Genomic DNA, 22582 nt, shown 5'->3' on the forward strand with positions numbered 1-22582 from the left:
CCGTTGGTCTGGGGTGTGTTAGTCTGCGTTAGGATGAGTTTTATATATTGACATGGAACTCAGCCTCTGCCAGACTAGGATGGGATTTGAGAGGCATAGCGCCAGGGGTGGTAGGGTAGATAAGTGAGTAGAAAGTGGTGACTGTGTTTCCTCTCGATCTAACGAGCAAACAGTTCGGGGACTGCCATGCCTTCAAGTTCAAGTCTTAGTTGCACCTAGTAATAGCTACTTACAGAATTAGGGTTTTTAGCTTCATGGAGAAACCACAAAGAAGGTTCTGCCTTAAGGAGTTTTTACTTCAGAAGGGAGACAAAAGTTTGTTCCAAGTCACATGCAAACAGAATACAGTACAAAGTAAGATCATAGGCGGAGGTTACCTGGTAAAGTGATCTATTTGGTGAGGTTGTTCTCAGAAGACTTCTGGGAGATAAGTTCGGATATTTATTTTCTTTAGTATCAGCTGAATTTGGTTACTTCAGCTTTCTTTCCAACCTTTCAGGAAAGCTATCTGATTTTTACTTCTCTCTCTCTCCAGGGGAGAAGTTACACATTTATTACTTCTGCAGCAGTTTCTCTTTTTCTTTCCTTCATGGACCAAGACTGAGAATTATTGTTATTATTATTAATATTATATCTTAATATCTAGGTCTGTATCAATATCTCTAGCATACATTTACCTGGATCTGTGTAGCTGGGCAAACTGGATTTATTGGTTCAAGGCGTGGTGGAATTTGTGTTTTTGATAGGGAGCATGGAAGGAAGGCGTAAAAGGGGCCCAAGCTGAAAATGTAGCTTGAGCTTATATTTCCTAGGAATAGTTCCAGGATACAATAGTTCCAGGAACAATTCCAGGATAAGGTTGCTCTTTCATGCAACCTTCTCAGGTTAACCCACAGTGCACAGAAGATACTCACTAGTCTCACCAACACTGGAATATGAGGTCCTTAACTACTCTTAACTTCCATTAACTAGGAAGCCATCTGGGATCTTGACATGCCCTTGCATTGGCTGTTAATTTCTGATTGAGGAATACCATCCCTGGTTCATAGTTTATGTATCTTTTACTTAGTTTGGCATCTGCAGAGGTGTTCATGAAATGCCCTTAATTCTAAGTTCCACCTAGGATAATTCTCTATTTGCCACCATTCTTTTGCACTGTGTGTAAATGAGTACATGATGATTTTAGGGTAATAGTGGTGATGTTGATAATTTAGGGGAAATTTGAAAGTGTTGCTTTTGGTTGAGTTCTTATGCACAAAGAATCACTACAGTGCCTGAATTTTCTAATTTAGAATTTGCCTTTGTATTCATTTATGCTTAGTTGAAATCTGATTTTTTTTATAGACTGAATCCAGTCTTTCTCACTTAGAAACTTTTATGCATTCTACTTGAGGGACCATCCAATTTCTCACTTCAGATACAACCCAAAGCACACCGAACCCATCTATGTAGGTATCTACAGACAGTAAGAAAAAATGGTAACATTTTTTTTTCCTCTGGGAGCTTATCATATAAGGACATTTCTCTTTTTTTTAAGAGTTTGTTAAAAAAAAGAGTTTGTTTATGAAAGAGAGAGAGAGAGAAAGCATGAGTTGGGAAAGGGGTAGAGGGAGAGGAAGAGAGTCTCAAGCAGACCTCGTGCTGAGTGGGGAGCCAACTTGGGGCTCAATTCCATTATCCCAAGATCTGTAGCCAAAATTAAGAGTCAACTGAGTCACACAGGTGCCCATATTAAGAACATTTCATGGACACTTCCTCATCTCCTGAAACAAGTGAAATCCTATTCTATCCACCATCAATCAATTGACTATTGTACATTCTTGCCTTCTGTAGGCTAGCCTTAAATGTAGTCATGTTGCCTGATGCCAAAACATGAAGTAACTTATTTTCCAAATAAAGTAAAGCAGTGGAAATAATAAAACTCTGTGTTGTGTGTATGTTCAGTAGTTGCACATCAAGAGGATGACACTGGAACAATCATAAATATCACAGATAATGCGTTTTGTCTAGCTGACTTACTTCCTTTGTACTTCTGCTTTGTTGTGGTGGAAGAGACTTGAACCTCAGTTCTTGTATCAGATCTCTAACCTCACCAAAGAGGGCTGTAGAGTCTGGTGTACTTCCTTGGCTGTGGCCAGTCAACTCTTTCAACCTCAGGCCTTAGCTGGGGTAGGAACAAAGGAAAGGCAAGCTGAAAGCATTGTTAAGCAGAAGCTCTGCTCCTGGGGTCCACCTCACCACCTACTATACCTACCCACTTACCTAAAAGGGCAAAGCTCTAGGCCAATGAGTTATACCACTGGACATTAATGAGGGGAGAGTAGGGAGCAAGGAGAGCATACTGGAGAGATCAGATATCTCTATGTAGGTGTGGCCTTAGATGCTTGGGGAAGGAGAGTCAAACAAACTTAGTTGTTTATTGTTTGCTTCCTATTGCAGGAATTTAAGTAACTGGAGTGGAGGGATGTTTGTGTTTTTCCTTGCTTATCTTCAGTGCTGAATAAATGGGCAACAGTATATTTGTTGAATGAATAAATGAATGACCATGATTGGACACAGACTTTGAGAGAAGGCACAAACAGGAAGAGAAAATGGGAAGAATCTATTTCTCATTTGCTTTTAACTAATTCTTTTCTACTCTTGTGTATGAGACTTGGCCCCATTGTTCATGGTAGTTTCTATTCTGTGTACCTTTTCATATGTAGGCTGACTTGTTTCCACTTTGGAAGTATTGGTGTACACATACTCCACTTACTATACTTAAAGTTCTTGGCTTGAACTCAAAGCCCTATTCTTGTATTCCTGACTGCCCTCTACCGGAGTCCAGGGCTGCTGACTTAGAAGTCCAGAAACTCTGGAGAAGCCCAGCTATCCAAAAACTTCATCCCTGATTGTTTGGGAGGCAATGGTTTGATTGGCTCCAGAGTTTTCACTGTTTAGAAATTTTAGAAGAAAGAGAGAATTTGTATACTCTGGGATCAGGAGGATCTATGCTTGGATACAAAGGGATTGTTTTAATCTATGGACATGTTATGTTTATAGTCTACTTCTCTGAAACTTTAAGAACTTGAAGATCATTATTGAACAGCCTTATTAGCCTTCTTCTCAAGTCTTTATTAAACTTCTAGCAAAGCAACTGGTATCCAAACTATCTTTGAAGCTCTTCAGGAGGAGCTACAAGGCCAAATTCCTGATGGACGGGAGTGTTAACTCCCTACCATGGAAACTGTGAAATTTACTGCCTTGGAAAAATGCTTTGAAAGCTAAGGTCAAGAGTGAGGGCAGTACTCCTCTGAGACAGAGGAGTGAACACAATGACCTCCAGGACAAAAGAGAGTGGGGCGAGGGCTTGCTGGGAGAACAAGACAGCCTGTAATTTGGTGGGTAGAGTGTTGGGTTTGACAGGAGTTTTTCTTGGAGACTAGGGATAGAACTTTTGTTTGGAGTTTGAAAGGACCTCAGAGACTGGGAGAAACATAGGGAAGAGGAAGAAAGCTAGGGGGAGCTGAGAGCATTATGGAATTCATACATGCTGGCTTCATGTTCCCAGGCCCTTCTCTGCATTTCTTGAAGTACATCCCCTGAGGAAGCACCTCCTTTGGGAGAGACTGTTTCCTAATGGAACTGAGATTCACAGGCCCAGGGCCCTCATTAGGAAATGTTCTTGGGAATGCTCTTGAAATACATGATGGTGAATGTTCTCATCTCCTGTTTACATCTGTCTGGTCCTTTCATAAATAAATAAATAAATACATAAATAAATACATAAATAAATAAATAACCAACCAACCAACCAACGGATCCTTCTAGGACTTTCAAGACATATTAGTGTATTAATACATATATATCCATTTTCTCTGTCCTAAATGGGTTGCTTGCTACTGTTATGAGTAGATCCTTGTCCATGGTAGTGAGGCTTGGAGATGGGAGTGTGGAATGCAGAAGGAAGAGGAGGTATATGGATCCTGACCCTGACCTCTGGAAGCTTTTAGACTATAAAGGAATTTAAGTGACACACCCAGGACACCAACAGACAGGGAAAAATTTTCAACTGAGCATCAATTATGTGCTGTAATTGCTAGAGATGCAGAGCAGTCAGGATGCCTTAGGAAAATCTTCCTAGGTACAGGATGGGGAAAGTTTGTAGAAGAGGGCTGAAGAGAGGGTCAGGACTGGACAGAAGGAGTGAGGACGGCATCCCTGGCAGGGCAGGTAACTTACTCAGGACACGGGCTCATCCTAGGAAAGGTAAGTCAGGATGTGAGGAGTTGAGTAAGGAAAGAGGTAATGGGGCTGAAGGTAGGGGGAGATAGGACAGGGCTTTGACAGCTGGGTCAGAAGGTCTGGACTGATTATACGCCATTGGAATAATTGCAGATTATTGCACAAGAACAGGCATTTCTGAACATGTCATTTGATGATGATGTTTCTCTGTGTTGTTTTAAGCTGGATTTGTGGTAGGCTCTCTGAAGATTTGCAATCATGGGTTTACTTTCTCTTCTATAAGTTTGTTTGTTCTGCTTGCTTTTATTTTGTCATAAAATATGGTTATTTAATTCCCAGACGTTTTGTTCTTTGGGTTGTTTCTCTGGGATCTTCATACTGTATCTTTGGCCCACTTTCCCTCATCTTCAGTAAAAGTGAGAAGAGCTCAAGGACCACATTGCACAACACAGTGGTAAACAGAAATTATTAAAAACATTACCAGTCTCTCTGACCCACCATTCAGATTGTCCTCCTTTGGGATCCTGCTCAAGGTCCAAGGATGGACTTCAGAAGAGTGTATGATATTTTTTTTAGGTAACTAACCTCAGAGGAGTCTGTGGTTCAACAAGTGTGAAGAATCACTGTTCTTTGTTGAAAAGTAGGTTGCTGGGGACAGTTCCCAGAGAAGGAAAGATGGTACAAGCATCCTTAGTGCCATCCACAGGAGCCTCCAAAGAGAGTTGAAGGAGCTGAAGGAGAAAGAGTAATTGGGAAAAGGGAAATGGGTTCAGAGGGAATTAGCAGGAGGGGTGCCCCATCTTCCCTTATTCTTCACCATCTTTCTAGCAGGTGTTCCTTCTTTGCATCCTCCATATCCTGGTGATTACAGGATTCTGGTTCTCCTTCAATTTAAATCTACTGAGTGCTTGTCATTTATCAGACTCTGTACCAGATCCTCTCACAACATTATCTCCTGAAATTCCTGTGTGGAACCTGCCATGCACAGAATGGGGTCAGTCCCTCCCTCAACCATGGCATGTTCACACCATCACTTCCTGTCAGGCCCCTTTTCCATTCATTTTATTTTCCCCTTTCACCCTTATCTCTATTCTCATTTCTCCTCCTCAGTGGGGGCACTTTCTTTAGTGTATGTAACAAGTGCTCTTCTAGTCTATGCTCTGTATGTGTAGTTAGATATATTCAACCATTCATCAAATACAGTGCCAACTCTGTCAGGCACAGTTGTAGATGCAGGGAGTCCAGCCAGAAGCAAAACCATTTTTAAAAGTCCTGCTTTCATGGAGCTTATATTCTAATGGAGTGAGAAAAATCATGAAGAAATAAATAAGTAAAACATTCAGTACCTTAAATAGTGACAAATGCTAAGAGAAAAAAAAGAAGGGATAGGTAGGTTGTGGGTGATTAGGAGCAGATTGCAGTTGTCTATGTGGGGATTCAGGAAGGCCATGCCAACAATCCTGCTATTTCACCAAATGCAGTTCCGAGAGCAACACCATGTGGATATCTGGGCTAGAAGGGATGCAGGTATAGGGGACAACAAGTACAAAGGCCTTGAGGTAGGTTCTCGCATGGTATGTTAGGAGGCCTGCCTGGTTAGGAGGCCAGTAGCTAGAGAAACAAGTGGGAAGAGAGAGAAACAGAAGGCTGAGAGGTAGCTGGGTCAGTGGCAAATACTGTAGGACTTTGTAGGTCAATGTAAATGCAGACTTTGGCTTTACTCTGAATGGAAAGGAAAACCAGTGGAAGATTGTGAGCAGAGGAAGGTCGTGACATTTTAAGCAGATATATTTGCATCCTTGACAAATATACAATGTTTTTTGGCTGTCTTTTAAATGAACATAAAAAGCATTATGCTAGGAGTACCTGGGTGTCTCAGTCCATTAAGCATATGCCTTCAAATTAGGTTATGATCCCAGGGCCCTGGGATTGAGCCCTAAGTGTCCACTGGGGTCCCTGCTTAGTGGGGAGTCTACTTCTCCCTCTGCCCCTCCCCACTCTCATGCTCTCTCATAAATAAATAAATAAATAAATAAATAAATAAATAAATAAATAAATAAAGTCTAAAAAATAAAGGCATTGTGCTGTATACCTCATTCTGCTTTTACTTTTGCCACCTAACATTGTTTTTAAGATCTACCCAAGTTGCTGCCTATAAATCTACTTTATTCTTTCTGACTCTGTGTAATATTTCATTGTTCACACAAAGCACATTTTACCTAAATATTCCCCTAGCAACAGATGCTGGCACAACTCCCACTTCCTGTCACCACAAATAGTCCTGTGATTAACATGCTCACATGGGCTCCTTATGGACTTTAGGAGAGAGTTTCCTGGGGGGTGCACACCTGGGAGAGAGATTGTGGAGTGGGAAGGGGTGTGTGTTCTTAATTCCACTGGGGTTGTACTTCAGATAATGTTCCTAGTGTTGCTCCCACCAGCAGTGTGTGATGGTTTGTATCTCCTCACTGAATTCTCATGCTGATCCAGTGAGGACCCTTGTGGATGAGGAGACTGAGGCTTAGAGAGAGTGAGCAAATTCCCTGAGTTCATGTGGTCACAGGGAAGGGCCAGGGATGACATCCAGTATTTCTGACATAATGATCATTGCTTTTTCCTCTATAGTACCCAGCACTGCCTCTTCCATAAATAAGATGAGGCAACCAGAGGCAAAAAAACTAATTATTATTATTATTATTATTATTATTATTATATTCCTGGTCTAACCCAGTGAGCCTAGGATCCCCACATGTTTAGCACCAGCATATTATGAGGGTGTGTAGTTAGAGTCCTTGGAGTTTAAGGGCAAATTATATAGAATAAAACTAATTTCATTGTCTCATGAGGGCTAGCTAACAGGCTTGAGGTTTTAGTGGACGATTTTGAAACTAGATGTTTATAAAGACTACGTATCAACGTTTGAGGATTTTATTTTATTTTATTAAAGATTTTATTTATTTAATCATGAGAGACAGAGAGAGAGAGAGAGAGAGAGAGGCAGAGACACAGGCAGAGGGAGAAGCATGCTCCATGCAGGGAGCCTGATGTGGGACTTGATCCTGGGACTCCAGGATCATGCCCTGAGCTGAAGGCAGATGCTTAACCGCTGAGCCACCCGGGCATCCCACATGTGGGCATTTTAGATCAGATTTCAATATTAAATATTAGGTAGATTATATTAAGTGCAAAAAAAGAGATGATATTAAGTCCATATTTTTAGGCACTGAGCTACGTACTTACAGGCATCATTTCACTTACTCCTAACAACTACACTAGGAGGGATTTACTTTTACTCCCACTTGACTATTGTGGAATCTAAAGTTCTGAGAGGTTAACTAACTTGTCCAGAGTCACCAGCTATAGGTTGAGTTGAGATTTGAACCTGAATCATCTACCTGCAGAGCAGTAGTTAGTTACTCCTAACTACTCAGCTGTGCTGCCTCTCTGTGAAGGAAGCTTTTAGAAACTCTTTCCTTTGAATTTGAGGACAATGTCTTATCAGTTGGGTGGTTTAGAGCAGCCATGCAAAGTACAAGGTTAATAGACAAGAATCTCCAGAGGGAGAGGATAGGAAGTTTGAAAATGTTCCCCAGGTATCTTTATTATGCCTGACTCTGTTCCCCGAAGTGGGAACCTCTGCATTAGGACATCCTACCTGGATTATAGGGCCTGAGCGTGATGCCTTCAAACAGTAGAAATTCTCTAACTGGGCATGAATGATTGATTGCCTATAACCCAAGACATCCTGATATTTTTAAAACAGGTGTCCTCAAAGGCAAACAATTCTTTATCACCTTTGTGTGGCTTATAGCTGCCATGAGTGATGTATGTTCAAGGTTTCATCACAGTTGGTTTTTTCCCTTCACATTTTTCATTTTTCTTGCCTTCTAAAGGAAGGAAATACCATCTATATATTTACCTGATCCAGGTTTATAAAGGTTTCCTGGCTACAAAGTATGTATCTCAAATTCAAGTAGATAGAAATTCTGGATTATGTGCTCTTTCGGGTTTCTCTTCTCAGTTTTGGTCATTTTTCAACAAATATTTTTGAGCACCTAACTCACAGTCTGATGGAGGAGACAGGCAGCTGACCTGCAGTTTGAATACATTAGGATAAATGGCACATGGGGGAAGTGCAGGTGCTATGAGAGCACATAGGAAGGACAGCCTAAGGGTCAGGGGAGGCTTCCTGAGGAAGCACTCTTGAACTGGGAACTGAAAGAGAAGTGGGGACAGGGTAGGTAAGTAAAGTGGTCAAGAGGGCAGTAGAGGCGAGGGAACAGGGTGAGTGCTGAATTTCACAGCTGGAGCAGGAACTGAGCAGAAAGTGAGGCTGGAAGAATGAGCACAGGTCAGATGATGAAGGAAGGAAGGACTATGAAGGAAAAGCAGTGGGAACCACGGAAGGGTCTGAAGCCTGGGGGTCGGTGGGGGACACTTCAATCACATTTATAGTGTAGAAAGATTCCATGAGTTAAGAACTGACCCTCCTTATCTATTTCACGTTTGTTGGTAAATCATAATACGAGAACTGGTGAATGGCAAATAAAGAGTCTAGATGGATTTGGATTTGTAGACAGAAGGGCTGACCCATAACCCAAGTCTTCCTTTTGATCATCTATAGAAAATATTTTTCAGTGTTTTTTTTTTCAGTTTTGACTTTATTTCTGTCTTTAGAAACCTCTGACAGCATTTCCTAAAATTATCTCAAACCAAAGCCTAAGCAGGGAGGTAAGTGGGGGTTACATGACTTTGTTTTCTCTGTTTTCCACTACTCATTTCTGGGGGATCACTGTGATTTGTTCTTCTAGAGCCTTTCTTCCCTGAGGAGGGAACCATTTCAGTAGTAGCAGGGGAGTAGGGAGAAGGTGGAACCTCATGCCAGTTCCTTCACTAGGAAAACATTTGGCATATTGAAAGCATGGTTTGAACGAGTTAAAAATAACTCCACATGAAAAACTAATAGGGAGTTACAAGTGCATGTTTTAATATAGGCTCACAGAGCAGGGAAGATTCTCCAGGCCTGTGGTAGCTGACATCACAGATGGCACAGGGTGTGTATAGAGCGTAGTGTGGCCAGTAAGGAGACTGTCTGTGGAAGTGAGCTCACCTTCTCTCCTGTAGCCCAGAGAGGGAGGAGACAGAAGGTATTGTTTAGGTTGTGAGCTACTGAGCTAGATCACTTATTTCTTTCTCCCTATGGTTCACATACTCATAACTGTAAACATAACTATAGTGAATTTTTGTCTGGGTGCTTTGGGTGAGGTGTTTTGAATGTCAGAATTCAAAAAACCACCTTCTTGGCACCTCTGTCTTTTCATCCATAGACCCTGGGTCAGCAGCTACCCCTATTTCTCCAGGGTTTCCTTCCCAGGCAGCCTGGTCTTCTCCTTCTTGCAGGTGGTTATGAAGACCCTGTCCCCTTTTCCCTCCTCCTCTATGTTCACAGCACCCCCATGGGTCTAGGTGTGTAAAGGGAAGGGGTGGTCTGTACATTCTTGGCCATCAGTACAGCTGAATGGCTGAGGCAAAATGCAGAGAAAGGGGGACAAATTTCCATATGACCTTGGCTAACTGATATTATGGCTAAGAGTTTTAAGACCAAGATACCAATATTTGTATTTTACCCTCAGATGATATTTTTAAAAAGATTCTGCAATTGCAACCATGCCTGTTAGCCCATGAATTAGTGTGTCATTACTCATGCTCAAGCACACCACTGTGCATGTGAATTCTTGCACAATACATTCATGTCCTGTTGTATCTTACAGCTTAATTGGTACATGAAGGTATGTATAGGAGTTGGACGAACTCGGAAGAGTAGGGTCCCCAAATCACCTGTCTCCACCAAATTACCTAGATAACCTTCAAATCATCCTGAAAAATCTACGAATTCGGCCTGAGATTTAAAGAGAGACCAGCTGGAACGCTACAGTGAGAAGAGTTCGCGCTTCTATCAAGGTAGGAAGACTGGGAAAAAAGAAATAAAGAAACAAAAGGCATCCAAGGAGGAGGGGCCCTGCGAGGAGCAGGGGTAAGGCCGGGGCGAGTGTCCCCAGGACAGGAGAGCCCCGTCCCGGAGAAGCAGGAGCTGCACCAACCTTCCCGGGCGGAAAGGGGCTCGCAGGGAGTTGGAGCAGGACCCAGGAGGGCGGGGATGCCCTCGGGCTCCGGGGACACTAACAGACACCTGCGCCCCGGGAGAGTGCGCCGAGCTCCCTAAGGGCTGCAGCGCGCACGGCGGGACCCGGAGCAGCTCGGGGGGCTCGGGGGCGGCTCCGCGGAGGGGGCTGCGGGGCGGGAGCAGCTGGGGGGGGGGGCTCGGGCGGCGGCTCTGCAGAGGGGGCTGCGGGGAGGGAGAGCAAATCCAACAGCGCAGGCCCCGGAGCACAGGGCGCCGGGACACAGCACAGGATCCGGCCTCCCCCGGGACAGGCAGAGGCCGGGAGGGCCCAGGACAGCGAGGACGCTCCTGCCCCAGCTGAGCAGATCAGCGGCCCCGCCCCGGAGCCTCCAGGCCCTGCAGACGGAGAGCTCAGGAGTTCCTGCGGGGGCTGACTCCAGGGCTCCAGAGCTGGCCCCGCCACTGGGGCTGTTCCTCCTGGGTCCTCACGGGGTAAACAACCCCCACTGAGCCCAGCACCAGGCAGGGGGCAGAGCAGCTCCCCAAAGTGCTAACACCTGAAAATCAGCACAACAGGCCCCTGCCCCAGAAGACCAGCTAGACGGACAAGTTCCAGGGGAAGTCAAGGGACTTAAAGTATACAGAATCAGAAGATACTCCCCCGTGGTTTGTTTTGTTTTGTTTTGTTTTTTTGCTTTTTGATTTCTGTTTGCTTCCCCCACCCTTTTTTCCCTTTCATTCTTTTTCTTTCTCTTTTTCTTTTTTCTTTTTTTCTTCCTTTTTTCTTTCTTCTTTTTCTCTTTTCTTTCCTTCTTTTTCTTTTTCTCCTTTTCCCAATACAACTTGTTTTTGGCCATTCTGCACTGAGCAAAATGACTAGAAGGAAAACCTCACCTCAAAAGAAAGAATCAGAAACAGTCCTCTCTCCCACAGAGTTACAAAATCTGGATTACAATTCAATGTCAGAAAGCCAATTCAGAAGCACTATTATACAGCTACTGGTGGCTCTAGAAAAAAAGCATAAAGGACTCAAGAGACTTCATGACTGCAGAATTTAGATCTAATCAGGCTGAAATTAAAAATCAATTGAATGAGATGCAATCCAAACTAGAAGTCCTAACGACGAGGGTTAACGAGGTGGAAGAACGAGTGAGTGACATAGAAGACAAGTTGATGGCAAAGAGGGAAACTGAGGAAAAAAGAGAAACAATTGAAAGACCATGAAGATAGATTAAGGGAAATAAACGACAGCCTGAGGAAGAAAAACGTACGTTTAATTGGGGTTCCCGAGGGCGCCGAAAGGGCCAGAGGGCCAGAATATGTATTTGAACAAATCATAGCTGAAAACTTTCCTAATCTGGGAAGGGAAACAGGCATTCAGATCCAGGAAATAGAGAGATCCCCCCCTAAAATCAATAAAAACCGTTCAACACCTCGACATCTAATAATGAAGCTTGCAAATTCCAAAGATAAAGAGAAGATCCTTAAAACAGCAAGAGACAACAAATCCCTGACTTTTATGGGGAGGAGTATTAGGGTAACAGCAGATCTCTCCACAGAGACCTGGCAGGCCAGAAAGGGCTGGCAGGATATATTCAGGGTCCTAAATGAGAAGAACATGCAACCAAGAATACTTTATCCAGCAAGGCTCTCATTCAAAATGGAAGGAGAGATAAAGAGCTTCCAAGACAGGCAGGAACTGAAAGAATATGTGACCTCCAAACCAGCTCTGCAAGAAATTTTAAGGGGGACTCTTAAAATTCCCCTTTAAGAAGAAGTTCAGTGGAACAATCCACAAAAACAAGGACTGAATAGATATCATGATGACACTAAACTCATATCTCTCAATAGTAACTCTGAACGTGAACGGGCTTAATGACCCCATCAAAAGGCGCAGGGTTTCAGACTGGATAAAAAAGCAGGACCCATCTATTTGCTGTCTACAAGAGACTCATATTAGACATAAGGACACCTACAGCATGAAAATAAAAGGTTGGAGAACCATTTACCATTCAAATGGTCCTCAAAAGAAAGCAGGGGTAGCCATCCTTATATCAGATAAACTAAAATTTACCCCGAAGACTGTAGTGAGAGATGAAGACGGACACTATATCATACTTAAAGGATCTATCCAACAAGAGGACTTAACAATCTTCAATATATATGCCCTGAATGTGGGAGCTGCCAAATATTTAAACCAATTAATAACCAAAGTGAAGAAATACTTAGATAATAATGCACTTATACTTGGTGACTTCAATCTAGCTCTTTCTACCCTCGATAGGTCTTCTAAGCACAACATCTCCAAAGAAACGAGAGCTTTAAATAATACACTGGACCAGATGGATTTCACAGATATCTACAGAACTTTACATCCAAACTCAACTGAATACACATATTTCTCAAGTGCAGAGGGAACTTTCTCCAGAATAGACCACATAGTGGGTCACAAATCAGGTCTGAACTGATACCAAAAGATTGGGATCGTCCCCTGCATATTCTCAGATCATAATGCCTTGAAATTAGAACTCAATCACACCAAGAAGTTTGGAAGGACCTCAAACACGTGGAGGTTAAGGACCATCCTGCTAAAAGATGAAAGGGTCAGCCAGGAAATTAAGGAAGAATTAAAAAAATTCATGGAAACTAATGAGAATGAAGATACAACCGTTCAAAATCTTTGGGATGCAGCAAAAGCAGTCCTAAGGGGGAAATACATCGCAATACAAGCATCCATTCAAAAACTGGAAAGAACTCAAATACAAAAGCTAACCTTACACATAAAGGAGCTAGAGAAAAAACAGCAGATTGACCCCACGCCCAGCAGAAAAAGAGAGTTACTTAAAATTCGAGCAGAACTCAACGAAATCGAGACCAGAAGAAATGTGGAACAGATCAACAGAACCAGGAGTTGGTTCTTTGAAAGAATTAATAAGATAGATAAACCATTAGCCAGCCTTATTATTTTTTTTAAATATTTTTTTCTTTATTTATTTATGATAGTCACACACAGAGAGAGAGAGAGAGAGAGAGAGAGGCAGAGGGAGAAGCAGGCTCCATGCACCGGGAGCCCGACGTGGGATTCGATCCCGGGTCTCCAGGATCGCGCCCTGGGCCAAAGGCAGGCGCCAAACCGCTGCGCCACCCAGGGATCCCAGCCAGCCTTATTAAAAGGAAGAGAGAAGACTCAAATAAATAAAATCATGAATGACGGGATCCCTGGGTGGCGCAGTGGTTTGGCGCCTGCCTTTAGCCCAGGGTGTGATCCTGGAGACCCGGGATCGAATCCCACATCGGGCTCCCGGTGCATGGAGCCTGCTTCTCCCTCTGCCTGTGTATCTGCGCCTCTCTCTCTCTCTGTGACTATCATAAATAAATAAAAATTTAAAAAAATAAAAAAATTAAAAAAATAAAATCATGAATGAGAAAGGAGAGATCACTACCAACACCAAGGAAATACAAACGATTTTAAAAACATATTATGAACAGCTATACGCCTATAAATTAGGCAATCTAGAAGAAATGGACACATTCCTGGAAAGCCACAAACTACCAAAACTGGAACAGGAAGAAATAGAAAACCTGAACAGGCCAATAACGAGGGTGGAAATTGAAGCAGTCATCAAAAACCTCCCAAGACACAAGAGTCCAAGGCCAGATGGCTTCCCAGGGGAATTCTATCAAACGTTTAAAGAAGAAATCATACCTATTCTACTAAAGCTGTTGGGAAAGATAGAAAGAGATGGAGTACCTCCAAATTCGTTCTATGAGGCCGGCATCACCTTAATTCCAAAACCAGAGAAAAACCCCACCAAAAAGGAGAATTACAGACCAATATCCCTGATGAACATGGATGCAAAAATTCTCAACAAGATACTAGCCAATAGGATCCAACAGTACATTAAGAAAATTATTCACCTTGACCAAGTAGGATTTATCCCCGGGACACAAGGCTGGTTCAACACTCGTAAAACAATCAATGTGATTCATCATATCAGCAAGAGAAAAACCAAGAACCATATGATCCTCTCATTAGATGCAGAGAAAGCATTTGACAAAATACAGCATCCGTTCCTGATCAAAACTCTTCAGAGTGTAGGGATAGAGGGAACTTTCCTGGACATCTTAAAAGCCATCTATGAAAAGCCCACAGCAAATATCATTCTCAATGGGGAAGCACTGGGAGCCTTTCCCCTAAGATCAGGAACAAGACAGGGATGTCCACTCTCACCACTGCTATTCAAAATAGTATTGGAAGTCCTAGCCTCAGCAAACAGGCAACAAAAAGACATTAAAGGCATTCAAATTGGCAAAGAAGAAGTCAAACTCTCCCTCTTCGCCGATGACATGATACTCTATGTAGAAAACCCAAAAGCCTCCACCCCAAGATTGCTAGAACTCATACAGCAATTTGGTAGCGTGCCAGGATACAAAATCAATGCCCAGAAATCAATGGCATTTCTATACACTAACAATGAGACTGAAGAAAGAGAAATTAAGGAGTCAATCCCATTTACAATTGCACCCAAAAGCATAAGATACCTAGGAATAAACCTAACCAAAGTGGTAAAGGATCTATACCCTAAAAACTATAGAACACTTCTGAAAGAAACTGAGGAAGACACAAAGAGATGGAAAAATCTTCCATGCTCATGGATTGGCAGAATTAATATTGTGAAAATGTCAATGTTACCCAGGGCAATTTACACGTTTTATGCAATCCCTATCAAAATACCATGGACTTTCTTCAGAGAGTTAGAACAAATTATTTTAAGATTTGTGTAGAATCAGAAAAGACCCCGAATAGCCAGGGGAATTTTAAAAAAGAAAACCATGGCTGGGGGCATCACAATGCCAGATTTCAGGCTGTACTACAAAGCTGTGGTAATCAAGACAGTGTGGTACTGGCACAAAAACAGACACATAGATCAATTGAACAGAATAGAGAATCCAGAAATGGACCCTGAACTTTATGGTCAACTAATATTCGATAAAGGAGGAAAGACTATCCATTGGAAGAAAGACAGTCTCTTCAATAAATGGTGCTGGGAAAATTGGACATCCACATGCAGAAGAATGAAACTAGACCACTCTCTTACACCATACACAGAGATAAACTCAAAATGGATGAAAGATCTAAATGTGAGACAAGAATCTATCAAAATCCTAGAGGAGAACACAGGCAACACCCTTTCTGAACTCGGCCACAGTAACTTCTTGCAAGATACATCCACGAAGGCAAAAGAAACAAAAGCAAAAATGAACCATTGGGACTTCAAGATAAGAAGCTTTTGCACAGCAAAGGATACAGTCAACAAAACTCAAAGACAACCTTCAGAATGGGAGAAGATATTTGCAAATGACCTATCAGATAAAGGGCTAGTTTCCAAGATCTATAAAGAACTTCTTAAACTGAACACCAAAGAAACAAACAATCCAATCATGAAATGGGCAAAAGACATGAAGAGAAATCTCACAGAGGAAGACATAGACATGGCTAACATGCACATGAGAAAATGCTCTGCATCACTTGCCATCAGGGAAATACAAATCAAAACCACAATGAGATACCACCTCACACCAGTGAGAATGGGGAAAATTAACAAGGCAGGAAACCAAAAATGTTGGAGAGGATGCGGAGAAAGGGGAGCCCTCTGACACTGTTGGCGGGAATGTGAACTGGTGCAGCCACTCTGGAAAACTGTGTGGAGGTTCCTCAAAGAGTTAAAAATAGACCTGCCCTACGACCCAGCAATTGCACTGCTGGGGATTTACCCCAAAGATACAGATGCAATGAAACGGCGGGACACCTGCACCCCAATGTTTCTAGCAGCAATGTCCACAATAGCCAAACTGTGGAAGGAGCCTCGGTGTCCATCGAAAGATGAATGGATAAAGAAGATGTGGTTTATGTATACAATGGAATATTACTCAGCCGTTAGAAATGACAAATACCCACCATTTGCTTCAACGTGGATGGAACTGGAGGGTATTATGCTGAGTGAAGTAAGTCAATTGGAGAAGGACAAACAGTGTATGTTCTCATTCATTGGGGAATATAAATAATAGTGAAAGGGAATATAAGGGAAGGGAGAAGAAATGTGTGGGAAATATCAGAAAGGGAGACAGAACATGAAGACTCCTGATTCTGGGAAATGAACTAGGGGTGGTGGGAGGGGAAGAGGGCGGGGGGTGGGGCACTGAGGGGGACACTTGACAGGATGAGCACTGGGTGTTATTCTGTATGTTGGTAAATTGAACACCAATAAAAAATTAATTTATTTAGAAAAAGCAGTTGGACGAACTCAAATAGGATTATGTCATGTAGCATGCAAAACAGGAGAATGTAGGAAAGCATCTGACACTTTTCTGGGGGAAAGCCAGTTAATTTCTCTATGATGTCTCTTGGTGTCAGTTTCTGTGATATTTGGGCTGCAACATATGGCTTGTGACTTCTGAGCATTGGTTGAACACAACTGTTCAGTAAATATTTATTGTTTACTTAGGCATTATGGAGAGACAGCACGGGCCAGATGGAATATGAAGCAGCAGATGTGAAGCCTGAGCAGTGGAACTCAGCAACCCCAACCCAACTCCGCTTAACTCAGCCTCACTGAACCTGATCTGAGACTCTCCACTCCTGCACTTGCTACAGCTCCCTGACCCTGGAATCCTCTTCAATTCTAGCTAGAATGCTGTGTCAGGCCCTTCGCAGATTTGGTCAAAAACTAGTACGCAGACTTACACTGAAGAAAGAGAGGGCTGAGACTGCCCCCGCTGGAAGACTGACCACACTGGATTTAGTGGCCCTTGGTGTGTGCTGCACAATCGGTGTAGTTGTGTATGTCATAGCTAGTGAGGTGGCTCGAGATCAAGCAGGACCATCCATTGTGATCTGCTTTTTGGTGGCCGGCCTATCTTCTATGTTGACTGGGCTGTGCTATGCAGAGTTTGGTGTCCGGGTTCCTCATGCTGGCTCTGCATATCTCTACACCTATATCACTATAGGTGAACTCTGGGCTTTCATCATTGGCTGGATCTTCATCTTCTCCAATGTTGCTGGTACAGCTACTGTGTTCTTTGCCTGGCTCTTAACTTTTGACAACCTCTTTGGGAACCAGATCTCTCAGACCCTGCGTGAAAGCATCTTACTGTATATTCCTCAGGTGCTTGCAGAGATTCTAGGCTTCTTTGTTGTGGGCCTTTTGTTTTTACTTGTCAGATTGCTGACCTTGAGGGCTAGGGAGTTGGTAATATTTACCAACATGGTCACATTGGTGAACCTTTTGGTTCTCGGTTTTTTCATCCTCTCTGGTTTCATTAAGGGGGACCTGCACAACTGGAAGCTCACAGAAGAGGACTACATAAAAGCTGGACTCAATGACACCTCTAGCTTGGGCCCTCTGGGCTCTGGAGGATTCGTGCCTTTTGGCTTCCAGGGGATTCTCCTTGGATCAGCTAACTGTTTCTATGCTTTTATAGGTTTTGACAACATTGTTACCAGAGTTAAAGAAGCACAGAATCCCCAGCGTTCTATCCCCATGGGCATTGTGATTTCATTGCTCATCTGCATTTTGGTATATTTTGGTGTCTCTGCATCACTTACACTTATGGTGCCTTACTACCAGCTCCGACCTGGGAGCACCTTGCCTGAGGCATTTTTCCATATTGGCTGGGCCCCTGCCTACTATGCTGTAGCTTTTGGATTCCTATGTAATCTTTCTGCCAGTCTCTTGGGCTATATGTTTCCCATAAGCCAGCTGATATACACGATGGCACAGGATGGCCTCCTCTTCCCTGTCTTTTCCAGGATCCAAACTGGCACATATGTTCCCATCATGGCCACTGTGATCTTTGGCATTATTGCAGCGATCATGGCATTCTTTTTGGGACTCACTGATCTTCTACACCTCAAGTCAATTGGGACCCTGCTAGCTTACTCCCTAGTGGCTTTTTGTGTTCTTATAGTCAGGTATCAGCCTGAGAGGAAGAATGGGGGAAGTGAAGATCAGATGAAGGAAGAGCATGATGGAAATGGAGCACAGATGCAGGAGGAGAATGGACCTACAGCAGAGAAGCTGACTCTACACCAATTATTTTTTCCAGGCAGCTCCACCCCCACTGCACTCTCTGGATGGGTTGTCTCTGTTTGCTCCTCACTGCTTGCTCTACTGCTGACTCTGCTCTGCCTGGTGCTGACCCAGTGGCCAGGTCTGCTTTCTCAAGACCCAGTGTGGATCACAGTGGTTGTGCTGCTCCTGGTGCTCATCACTGGGATCACTGGGGTCATCTGGAGACAACCACAGAGCTCCTCTCCCCTTCACTTTAAGGTACCTGGTCTGCCTCTCCTCCCACTCCTGAGCATCTTTCTGAATGTTTACCTTATGATACAGATGAGAGCTAGCACCTGGGCCCTACTTGGTGTCTGGATGCTGATTGGATTTGTTATCTACTTCACATATGGGATCCATCACAGCCTGGTTGCATAGCCCCGCTGAGATTAGGGCCCAAACTGTAGACCTTGAACTCAGCAGTGTTGGGACATCTTTGGTTTGACATCATTACTCCTGAAGCACTCTGGTCCCCCTGCACATTAATGGAAAGTACTCTTCAGCAAATGGAAAGCTAAGGCTCTCATGGCATGTTGATGCAGGAACACTAATAGAGCTCTGTATTTATTGTGGAGTGAAGGATGTATTTTAATTTCTTTTTTTTTTTCTGTCTGCTTTCAATTCTGTCTGTAGCTGCTTACTGGCTTTAAAACATTATTATTCAAATAAATTAGAAAAATTAATTTTGTTTTCTTTGGATAAATATCTAGTAGTGAAAATACTGGATCATATGGTAATCTTATTTTTAATATTTTGAGAAAACTTGATACTCTTTTCACAGTGGCTGCACCAATTTACATTCCCAACAATTGTACACACACAAGGGTTCCTTTTTTATCTTTTTAATTTTAGACATTCTGTCAGGTAATAAGTGATATCTCATTATAGTTTTAATTTACATTTTCCTGAAATTTAGTGATGCTGAGCATCTTTTCATGTATCTGTCGGCCATCTATTTGTCTTTGGAAAAATGTCTATTTAGGTCTTCTGCCTATTTTTAAATTGGATTTTTCTCAAGTGTTGTGTAAGTTCTTTATATCTTTTGGATATTTACCCCTTATTGGATATATTATTTGCCAATATCTTCTCCCATTCTATAGGTTCCCTTTGTGTTTTGTTGATGGTTTCCTTTGCTGTGCTAAAGTACTTACACAAATTCAAAAACATATATGCACTTTATATTTATTGTAGAATTATTTACAATTAGAGATAGAAGCAACCCAAGTGTCTATTGACAGATGAATTGACCACACCAGACTCCTAAACACAAGGAACAAACTGGTGGTTGCCAAAGTGGAGGTGGGTAAGGGGATGGGTGAAACAGATTAAGAAAGTAAGAGTAAACTTATCCCAATGAACTCTGAGAAACACGTGGAATTGTTGAATCATCATATTGTACACATCATATTGTACACATTAACACTATGTTAATTATATCTCAATGAAAAATAAAGACAAAAAAGAGAAAAAGAAAAAAAAAGATGAAATATGGCCTCTATCATTAAGGAGTTTATATTCTAATGCAATGGGTAAAGCATAGAGTAGCAGAAAGTAGAAAGTGCTTTCATAAGTAATATACAGGGATCCCTGGGTGGCGCAGCGGTTTGGGGTCTGCCTTTGGCCCAGGGCGATCCTGGAGATCCGGGATCGAATCCCACGTCAGGCTCCCGGTGCATGGAGCCTGCTTCTCTCTCTCTCTCTCTCTCTGTGTGTGTGTGTGTGTGTGTGTGACTATCATAAATAAATAAAAAATTTTTTAAAAAGTAATATACAAATAAAGTGTCTTGGGAATTCAAAGTGGAGGATGATCATTTGCTGCTGGCACAGTGGTAAGAGTTGGCTGGTGAAATCAGAGAAGACTTTGTAAAGGAACAGCATTTGAGTTGGCAATCTCCATAGATAGATAGGATTTTGCCACATGTGGGCAGGAGGGAGAGATTATAGGCAGAGAGAAAATCACTACAAAAAGCACAGGAAAAAGAAGCAGTGTTCAGAACATACCTAGCAGGCTGTGTAGACTGAGAAATGGCTGTGTGAGGGGACAACAGAACATGCACATGTAGATTGGAGCAGAACTTTCCTTTGGACACAAAGCACTTTGGCCTTGAATCCACTACCAGTGCTGAAAACCTAGGGTTGTTTCTCCTTCTTAGCCATATTTGCATTTTTGGATTTTCAAGTTTCTCTGCTGTTGTCTACTTTGGTCCACCTGCTCAGAAAGTGCACAGCTGAGAGTCAGGTTCTGGTCTGGTTTCCACTGTTAACTAGGATTGTGAACTTGAGCAAGCCCCTCAGTTCCTTCCATACTTTGCTTACTTACCTGTAACATGAGAAGTCAGAATTGATTTCTAAAGTTCCATTTACTTGAAAAATTCTGGGAATTCCTCTGGTTCTTCTGTCCTGTTATTCTCTCAACTAGGTCTCTCTACTGTAAGTGATCTGAACCTACATTGTGTCCATTTTTCCCTACAACCCATTGTCAGAGCTGTAGAGGTACAGTAAATAGCACCCATTTCTCCCTCCTATGTTTGGAACAAATTGATATAACCCAGACGTTGAGACAGATGACTAAACCATCAGCTTTAGATATGCAGCCTAATTGGCTTGCTAATCCCACATCACTAAATGAGACACTTAATCCTCATCACAAGTAGTGCTGACCACCCCTGCCCCCCATCACAGGAGAGTCTGCTTTTATTAGATTTTCTCATAAAATTAGATTTAAAAAGGAATCCAACAAAAAACTAGAAGGGGCTGAGCTGGGCATGTCTCTTCAATTCACTAATCAAAGTCACAGTAAGGGGTGGGTGGAAAGAGGCCAGGAATAGTACTCTATCCAGTGGTGCTCAAACTTTAGCAAGTGCCACGTCACCTGGAGGACTTGTGAGACCACAGATTGCTGGTCCTCAGCATTTGGAATTCAGTAGGTCTGGGTGGGGCCCAGAACTTGTCCTTCTAACAAGTTGCCAGGTGATGCTAATACCTGGTCATGCTCCCTAAGAGTCCAGGGATCCCACTTTGAAAACCAAAGCTCTAGCTAAAGCCCCTCCACATGTAAAGATGAAGTGAGGGAAACAAAAGGTACCTTTTGTACACTTACTTTCATTTAATGAAACATTTAGATAAAGATATCATCGTTAATCCTTTTACAGTGGGGAAATCATAATGAATCATTTCACAATGTATATGTATGTCAAATCACCACAATGTACACTTCAAATACCTTAAAATTTTATATGTCAAGTGTACCTCAATAAAGCTGAAATTTAAAAAATAAAATACCACAGTTACCTCTGCATCTTTGTTTTCTTTATTTTGTTCCCTGATTGTAGACATTAGGTAAGGAATGTATCTTGTTCACTCTCCCAGAGCATCCAGCTGGGAGCCAGGTACATAATGAACATTTAATAAATTCATATTTAGTTGAATTGAGCCTTACACATTTTTTTTGGTACAGAAAATTCTCCTTCTAGCACAGTGCTACTCTTTTAAAATTACCTTTTGGGAGACTTTCTTGACAAACAGCATTTCTCTCCACCCAGAACACAGAGTACTGGGTCCTGTCCCCAGGTTCTAGAATTCATCAGGTCTGGTTGGGGCCCAGAGCTTGTACTTCTAACAAATTCCCAGGTGATGCCAATACTGCTGGTATCTAGAACTATATCTAAGTCTGTACCCAGCATCTAGCACTATACCCAAGCACTTCTAGTTTTACCTTTGTGTGGCTACACCTGAATTCTGGTGTGTTCCCAGACAAGAATCTTGCTCAGGGCAAAGAGTACATTCTCCTCATCCTCTAGACTCCACAGTAAGAACAGCATTGTTATTCAATGAGCAACAGGGAAAATACAGCCCTGGGGCAGGAGAATGCCTGAAATGACCTCCCCTGGTTCAGCTCCATCTATTCCTATGGGATTTGGGGAGGGGCCAGAAGTATTGAAATTGATAGAAGGCCCAGCCTGTTCTGATTCCAGGGAATCCTTGAATATGAGACTGACTCCAGTGTGGGCAAAACAGGCATTCTTCTTCTTCTTGTTCTTTTTTTTTTTTTAATTTCTCTCTTTAAGACTTTATTTATATATTTATATGAGAGAGAGAGTGCACACTCCTGTGCCCAGAAGCT

At 42.5% G+C, this 22582-nt stretch overlaps 1 pseudogene; it reads left to right on the top strand.

Moving 5' to 3' along the window:
• The window catches only part of LOC140617396 (cationic amino acid transporter 3 pseudogene), a 69080-nt pseudogene extending 47325 nt beyond the window's left edge, over positions 1-21755 (top strand).
• Positions 21756-22582: the final 827 nt, after the last annotated feature.

The sequence above is a fragment of the Canis lupus genome, chromosome 25, assembly GCF_048164855.1.
Source record: "Canis lupus baileyi chromosome 25, mCanLup2.hap1, whole genome shotgun sequence".
Lineage (NCBI taxonomy): Eukaryota > Metazoa > Chordata > Mammalia > Carnivora > Canidae > Canis > Canis lupus.